The sequence below is a fragment of the Pongo abelii genome, chromosome 5, assembly GCF_028885655.2.
Source record: "Pongo abelii isolate AG06213 chromosome 5, NHGRI_mPonAbe1-v2.0_pri, whole genome shotgun sequence".
Classification (NCBI taxonomy): Eukaryota; Metazoa; Chordata; class Mammalia; order Primates; family Hominidae; genus Pongo; species Pongo abelii.
In genome coordinates, this window is record NC_071990.2 from 5856605 (window position 1) to 5865485 (window position 8881).

Below are 8881 nucleotides of genomic sequence, written 5' to 3' on the forward strand. Positions count from 1 at the left end.
ATAGCCACGGACATAGTGATGACATAGCCATAGCAATGATTAGAGAATCATTTCTTCTTGGGATCTTAAGAAGGCTCTGTCAGTTTCCAGTGGTACCATTTCCTTAATCCATGTTGCGTACTTTTTGGCCATGATTAACTGTGAGTGAGTGCACACTGTATGACAATGCTGTGATAGTACCTTACATAGATTATCTCTCGTTATGACATCCCTATTATACAAATGAGGAAACTGATGCTCCCAGAGGCTAAATAACTTGCCAAACTTTCCAAGTTAATATGTAATAGGAGCCGGGCACGCTGGCTAATGCCTATAATCCCAGCACTTTGGGAGGCCGAGGCAGGTGGATCACTTGAGGTCAGGAGTTCCAGACCAACCTAGCCAATATGGTGAGACCCCGTCTCTACTAAAAATACAAAAATTAGGCAGGCATGGTGGCATGCGCCTGTAGTCCCAGCTACTTGGGAGGCTGAGGTAGGAGAATCACTTGAACCCCAGGAAGCGGAGGTTGCAGTGAGCTGAGATCATCGCACTCCAGCCTGGGCATAGTAGCAAGACTCTGTCTCAAAATATATATATATATATAATAGAAACTGTACTGTACAGCAAACCCTGTGACATGTAACAAACCCTCACATGTAGCCCTAAACCTAAAAGTTAAAAAAAGAAAAAGAAGAAAAATAAATTGTACTTGAAAGCAGACCCGTCTAACCCAAACACCAGGCTCTTAACCATTATCTGTATTGTTAAAGACTCTTAGGAACAAATTATAGTCTACTTTGTATATTAATGTCCACTACTTCACACATTTCACCTGTTAGCAACAGTCTCTCTGAGCTTTGCTTTTGTATATTTCAGAGGTTTTTCCTATAGAGAGCATTGTAATATTTCCATTTAACTCTATCCTTTGTAAAATGACATCACTGGTATGTTTCAAATAGATTTTCAGTCAGCGACAGCTAATGAGCAAAGGAGCAATGATTAGAGAATCATTTCTTCTTAAGATCCCAAGATTTGTTCTAACTATTGTGGGGGTAATTCCAGGCTGCATTTCAAACAGTGTTGACACAGAAATTCTTAAAGTGTAACCCTCCTCTCCTTCCCTCTATGCTTTCTGGATTTCTCTAGGCGTACTGGGAATCTGAACTCAAAGTCTTAACACAGGAACTTCTAAACTACTCACACCTATAGCCTGTAACTCTGACCCATTCACAAAGGTTAAGTTCTTTATGAATACTATTTTAAAAAATTTTCTCTGAAAAAAAAGGTGAATTTATGGGGTTTTAATACTTTAGCATGTGAGAAACTTAAGGGACCAGGAGGTCTTTTTAGTTATGAGGCAATAGGAGTTGAAATAATGTAAATTAGAACTATTTTAAGAGGTTGGTCAATCCAGTCAATGGAACCACAAGCTGGACCCTCTCCTTCCTGTGGGCACCAAGACTCCACCAAGGGCAGGCTGACCAGGAAGCCCCAGGATAGAAAGTTGGAAAGAGCCTGTGGGTGCGGCAGGTTCTGAGGCTCAATTCAAAAGGAGGTGGCCTCAGCCAGGGGAGGAGCACAGAGGCACCACAGGTAGAAGTGGAAATGGGTAGTTTACTGGTCAGAAATCTGCCTCTGTATCCGCCTTCACTTCCTGCTGGCTGTGTGACCTTGGGAAAATCACTTAACCTCTCTAAGCTTTAGTCTTCTTATTGGTAAAGTGAGACGTTCTGAGTGGGTGGCTGGCCCACAGCAAAAGCATAATTAACATGAGTCATTATTATGAGTAAGAAACAAGTCAGTGGAGACACTGAGGCCTGCATACAAAAGTCCAACAAATCACAAGGCAACAGGGAGAATGGGCTCCGCATAGAGAGGCCAAGAGTCCTGGGCTAGCACCACTGGGAGGAGGAAAAGCCCCCTCTTTCTTCTTCTCCATGCCCCGGCCTTCTGCTATGGTACTTGCCTTTTTTCAGGTTCTTACCTTCTTGCTGGGACCTCGGTGGTCTCTTGGCCTCCTGTGACCATTGCCACTCAGATTCATTCTCCTCAGTGCTGCCAGCAATGTTTCCTACAATGCAAACCTGACCAACTTGTCATTCTGCTGGAAACTCTTGGACAAGGGTTTTAGCAAGAGCTAGCCCAGACCCTTTGGCATGGCTCATAAACCTTCCGTAACTTGGCAGGTGCTTCCATTTTTGACTCACCTGTAGGCACAGCACACAGGAGAGTCCTGGAAGCCAGAGAAAGGCCATTTTTACGTTAGTGGAGGGCTGGGGGAGGGATAGCATTAGGAGAAATACCCAATGTAAATGATGAGTCGATGGGTGCAGCAAGCCAACATGGCACATGTATACCTATGTAACAAACCTGCACATTGTGCACATGTATCCTAGAACTTAAAGTATATATAAAAAAAGTTGTCATCCCCCCCCCAAAAAAAAGGCCAACTTTACTTTGTGGCTCGCCAGCTAAGACACCTGCTTAGGGGCAGAGAAACTGCACTTACCTAAGCACTTACTTTTTACCCATTCTCACCCTTCACTGCACATTAGAATCACCTGGGGGTGTTTATAAAATACCCCAGTGCCCAGGCCACACCCCAGACCAATTATGCCAGAGTCTCTGGAGTGGGATGCAGGCATCCGTATTTTTAAGCTCCTCTGGTCATCCCGAGGTGCTGTCAAGCTGTGGATCACAGCTATACATACATTTTTGCCTTTCAAAGGGAAAAGTCTTATCACTTGTTTGAAGTCCGAAGACATCAGCCTCAAATCTGAATATCAACCACCTGCTAGTTATTGCTGACTTTGGGAGAAACATTGATCAATTTCAGAAAAAGGATATCAGGGAAGTAAAAGTGCATGACCAATTCAGGAATTGGGAGATCAGCCCAGTCTCCAGCAAAGCCCGTGGTTTTACAGAAACCCTCCTGAATGTCAGCGAGCATAAGCCCTCGTGGCATGGGCAGCTCTCGGTGAGCAGCCTGGCCTTGGTCCAGCTCGGCACAGAAGGACCAGCACAGGGAGGGAGGAAGTGACTCAGGGCTGCCCTCTCCCCGACAACAGGACAGGACTGTAACCTTTTGTGAAAGGACAGGTAAAAATAGCTGCAGCACTTTAGGAAGAACTCAGAATTTTTAGATTCTGAACCATCTGATTATATAACTGAGGGTAAGTGATCTGGGAAAGGGCAGGAAACTATTATTTATTGTCTTTTAGTGTCCTGGGCTCAGTGCTGTATGTAGGTCCCACTTAATCTTCACAATGACCCTGTGAGGTTGTTGTTTTCCTCTCCTTTTCTGTAAATGAGGAGGCTGCAGCACTGAGGGGGAGATGATGAACTCGAAATCACCCAGCTTGCAAATCATAGAGATGGAATCAACCCTGGTGCTATCGTGTCCCACACCCCATTCTCTGGCTTGATTCTGGCTCATCCCCAAACATGACACATATAGGGTGGCCATGAACTTCTCCAGGAGCCAGGGCTGCCTGGCTGTATCCTGTATCCTAGTGTTCTTGCAAAGCTGCAGTGAGAGAAAAAGCAGGGCCGGGTGCAGGAATGTCTTAGCTGATGTGAATGGCTTGTATGCTGTTGGTCCCAAAAGTTCACTGAAAGGTCTTTAATAGCGGGATGATCTATCCCACCAGGGGTCCAGGAATTTTCATCTGGCAATGCTACTTATGGTAGATCTGTGAGGGGGTGAGTAGAACCTAGAAAACAACTTGGAAGGCTTTACAGGCACTCAGAATGTGGACTTTATATACCTTTCACGAAAAGGAACCAGGGCTCCTTAGAAAAGTAGCCATTTCCAGGTCTGGGGCAGGAAATGCATAAATTGAGACAGAAAGAAAAGAAGCAGTCAAAGATTAGATTCCTGGGGTCATGTTGAAAGGACACACGCATCAACTTGAAATGATACTCACTGGCTAGAGATGGATGATTTGGATAAAAAAGAATAATGGCTGAAATGGATTGAAAATGTCAAGCATATAAAAATCCAAGAGTTTATAATAATACAGCATACCACCCTCTCACAAAAACCACAACACGCAACTCAGTGGTTAACTACCTTTGGGAGTTGCTTGGGCACCAAGTCATTATTCTGAAGACTGATAAATAGAGGAAAGCAATAAAACATCTATCCTGTTTTTCCTGTATTCTTTTTTTTTTTTTTTACAGAGAAACCAAGTAGCTGATGAAGAAAAGTTTTTATTTATAGAAAAATCACAATTGGCTGGGCGCAGTGGCTCATGCCTGTAATCCCAGCACTTTGGGAGGCCAAGGTGGGCAGATCACCTCTAAGGTCAGGAGTTCAAGACTAGCCTGACCCAACATGGAGAAACACCGTCTCTACTAAAAATACAAAATTAGCCGGGTGTGGTGGTGCATGCCTCTAATCCCAGCTACTTGGGAGGCTGAGGCAGGAGAATCGCTTGAACCCGGGAGGCGGAGGTTGTGGTGAGCCCAGATAGTGCCATTGCACTCCAGCCTGGGCAACAAGAGCAAAACTCCGTCTAAAAAAAAAAAAGAAAAAAAATCACAATCGATAATGGAGGAGGAATGTTAGAATTAGAAAATTACCAATTTGCAACTCATTGAAATAGTGGTATCAGGAATGATCATTAATGGCTATTAAAACCATGAAGTGAAGGTTGAGTGAGGCCTTGCTAATAGATGGGTATCCATGAACCCACTGGTCAACCTTAGCCTGCTGGAAGTGGAACAGTGGAACTGGCAGACATGATGTATCCCAGATGTCACAAAATACACAACACTAGCACCATCTAGATGGAATCTGAAGCTAATCAAGCCACCAGATCTTAGTATAAGCCACAGGAAACGCAGAGGGTAGAGAAATGTGTTAAATGGTAGTAAGTCCTCTCCCCTCGTAGAGGAATGAGGTAGCTAGGCCGAAGACACAAGCATCAGTCCCATTCTGTGACAATCCTACACAGGCCCTGGGACCTTTACAAGACAAACCAGTAAAGAACCAGGTAAACTTTAGTCATCGTTCACTATAATTCAATGTGAGAAAGATGATCGAGTTAGCATGTAAGGCAGGTAGGACCTATCAGAGGATGAGACATCTAAGTTAGTTCTCTTGTTTGAGGACCCTAAATAATATTTTTAAAATAATAAAGAAGCACACACTGTCATCTATTTCAAATGTTTAGGTTTGACACCTTTCACACACACTCACACAATGACCATCTTGTGATGCCATTTGGAAATCATGTCCTTCATGAATTGCATCACCCCGCAACCTTGGCCCATGCTCCATTATGGACTGCTGGGCACACTGCAGTTTTCCCAGCTGGAGAAATAGTAAAGCCAGTCCTGGCCTCCTATTCTGTTTCTTTTTCTATCCCACCCCAGAGTATAGCTATAGAGATAATGAAGGCACACAGAAGTAATGATTCTCTTGCAGCAGTAATTGCCCCGACATTTGCTCACCCATCTGTACCCACTTTCTCTGCCTTCCCACCCAGGACCTCAGATTTCCTATCGATTCTCTTACCAAAACCATCCTACCACTTCACGCTAAACGACACTTCCTCTAACAAACCCAGAAACATTCTTCCAGAAATCCTTTTGCTACATCATTAATTTTTCTTCTCTTTGGGATCATTGACATTAGCATAAAACATGTTATTATCTCTCTCATTAAAAACACCTTTCCAAATACCTGTAGAGTACTATGTTCACTATTTAGGTGATGGGTTCACTAGAATTCTAAACCCCAGCATTATGCAATATATCTGTGTAACAAACTTGCACATGGAACCCCGGAATCTTTAATAAAATAAAATAAGATAAAAAATAAAGTTAAAATAATAAAATAGATTCCAACTGCATAAGGATTTAGAGAAGAAGAACAAGATGATTTTCAAACACAAGCATTTGTGGAGATTGAAATTGTTAAAAATAATTGTGTACCATGTTACCATGTGCAGAATAAAACTTTCAAAATTAGTAGCTAACAATAAAGAAAACTAATTTATGTTTTTAAAAATATATTTTCCTTAAAAAAGAATAAAACTTTCAAAGTTAGTAACTAACAATAAAAAAAGCTAATTTATGTTTTAAAAATATATTTTCCTTAAGAAAAACTAGAGCAGAGATAAATGAACTAGAAAATAGAAAAATAATACGAAAAATCAACAAAATCAAAAGTTGGTTATTTGAAAAGATCAACATAATTGACAAACCTTTAGCTACATGAATTAAGGAAAAAAGACCACTCAAATTTCTATAATTAGAAATGAAAGTGGGCACAGCAGCTGTGCATCCCGGGGCTCCTGACCTCTCTGCGTTTGCAGCGTAGCCCAAGTCGGTCAGCACTAGAGGACCTCAGAAGCCATGTTGAAGCCCCATAGTGAAGCCAGGGCTGCCTTCATTCAGACCCAGCAGCTGCACGCAGCCATGGCTGACACATTCTTGGAGTACATGTGCTGCCTGGACACTGACTCGCCACCCATCACAGCCTGGAGCACTGGCATCATCTGTACTATGGGCCCAGCTTCCCCATCGTTAGAGATGCTGAAGAAAACGATTAAGTCTGGAATGAATGTGGCTCATCTGAACTCTCATGGAACTCAGGAGTACCATACAGAGACCATCAAGAACGTGCGCACAGCCATGGAAAGCTTTGCTTCTGACTCCATCCTCTACCAGCCCATTGCTGTGGCTCTGGACACTAAAGGACCTGAGATCCCAACTGGGCCCATCAAGGGCAGCGGCACTGCAGAGGTGGAGCTGAAGAAGGGAGCCACTCTCAAGTTCACGCTGGATAATACCTACATGGAAAAGTGTAAGAGAACATCCTGAGGCTGGACTACAAGAACATCTGCAACGTGGTGGAAGTGGACTGCAAGATCTATGTGGATGATGGGCTAATTTCTCTCCAAGTGAAGCAGAAGGATGCTGACTTTCTGGTGACAGAGGTGCAAAATGGTGGCTCCTTGGGCAGCAAGAAGGATGTGAACCTTCCTGGGGCTGCTGTGGACCTGCCTGCCATGTTGGAGAAGGACATCCAGGACCTGAAGTTTGGGGGCAAGCAAGATGTCAATACGATGTTTTCGTCATTCATCTGCAAGACATCTGATGTCCATGAAGTTAGGAAGATCTTGGGAGAGAAAGGAAAGAACATCAAGATAATCAGCAAAACTGAGAGTCATGATGGGGATTGGAGGTTTGATGAAATCCTGGAGGCCAGTGATGGGATTATGGTAGCTCGTGGTGATCCACCACAAGCCATTGAGATGAGATTCCTGCAGAGAAGGTCTTCCTTGCTCAGAGGATGATGATTGGGCGGTGCAACCAAGCTGGGAAACCTGTCATCTTGCCACTCAGATGCTGGAGGATGTGATCAAGAAGCTCCACCCCACTTGGGCTGAGGGCAGTGGTGTGGCCAATGCAGGTCTGGTGGGAGCTGACTGCATTGTGCTGTCTAGAGAAACAGCCAAAGGGGTCTATCCCCTGGAGGCTGTGCACATGCAGCACCTGATTGCCTGTGAGGCAGAGGCCACCATCTACCACTTGCAATTATTTGAGGAGTTCTGCCACCTGGCACCCATTACCAGCGACCCCACAGAAGCTACTGCCATGGGCACTGTGGAGGCCTCCTTCAAGTGCTGCAGTGGGGCCATAATCGTCCTCACCAAGTCTGCAGGTATACCCACCAGGTGGCCAGATACTGCCCACGTGACCCCATGATTGTTGTGACATGGAATCGCTGGGCAGCTCGCCAGGCCCACCTGTACCAAGGTATCTTCCCTATGCTGTATAAGGACCCCATCCAGGAGCCCTAGGCTGAGGATGTGGACCTCTGAGTGAACTTGGCCATGAATGTTGGTAAGGCCTGAGGCTTTTTCAAAGATGATGTGGTCATTGTGCTGACCTGGTGACACCCTGGCTCTGGCTTCTCCAGCACGATGCATGTTATTCCTGTGCTGTGATGGACTCCAGAGCCCTTCCTCCAGCCCCTGTCCCACCCCCTTCCTCCAACGCATCCATTAGGCCAGCAACACTTATAGAGCTCACTCTGAGCTGTAGTGTGGGACTGGTGGGCTGCAACACCAGGGAAGAAGATTTATGCCTTGCTGAAATATAGCTGTTTTTAGAGCCTGCTGTGGTGGGACAGCCCAGAGCCTGGCTGCCCATCATGTGGCCCCACCCAAGCAAGGGAAGAAGGAGGAATGCAGAACAGAGGCCCCCAGAGTGTATGGCAAGAGGGTGACAGCTTCCTTTCCTCTGTGTACTCTGTTCAGTTGCTTTAGAAAATGGATGCCCAGAGGACTCCCAACCCTGTCCTGGGGTCAGGAAACAGCCAGCGAGAGTTAGGGACCTTAGGGCACGGGGCAGTAGTTCCAGTTTAAGCAGACCCTGGCCCTGGCCCTTACTTGCTTCCCAATCCCCTGGGCCTTCCTCAATGGCACCTGTCCCTGCTCTCCACTCAGCTGTCCTGCAGCAAACACTCCACCCTCCACCTTCCATTTTCCCCCACTACTGCAGCTGCCTCTGGGCCTGTGGCTATAGAGCCTACCTGTATGTCAATAAACAACAGCTGAAGATAAAGAAAGAAAGTGGGGCATTAACTACTGACTTTCTGAAATAAAAAAGATTGTAAGAGAGTGTAAGAGAGTACTAGGAGCAATTGTACACCAACAAATTGGATACACTAGATGAAATGGACAAATTCTTAGAAACACAAAACCTACCAAGACTAAACCACGAAGACATGGAAAATCTGAATAGACCTATGACTAGTAAGGAGATTGAATCAATAATCGGAAATCTCCAGACAGCCAGGAGTGGTGGTGCACACCTGTAGTCCCAGCTAGTTGAGAGGCTGAATCAGGAAGATCACTTGAGCCTAGGAGTCTGAGGTCAGCCT

At 45.1% G+C, this 8881-nt stretch overlaps 1 pseudogene; it reads left to right on the forward strand.

Annotated features, from left to right (window-relative positions):
• Positions 1 to 6336: 6336 nt before the first annotated feature.
• Positions 6337 to 7943, forward strand: LOC100435997 (pyruvate kinase PKM-like; annotated as a pseudogene).
• The last annotated feature ends 938 nt before the right edge of the window (positions 7944 to 8881 follow it).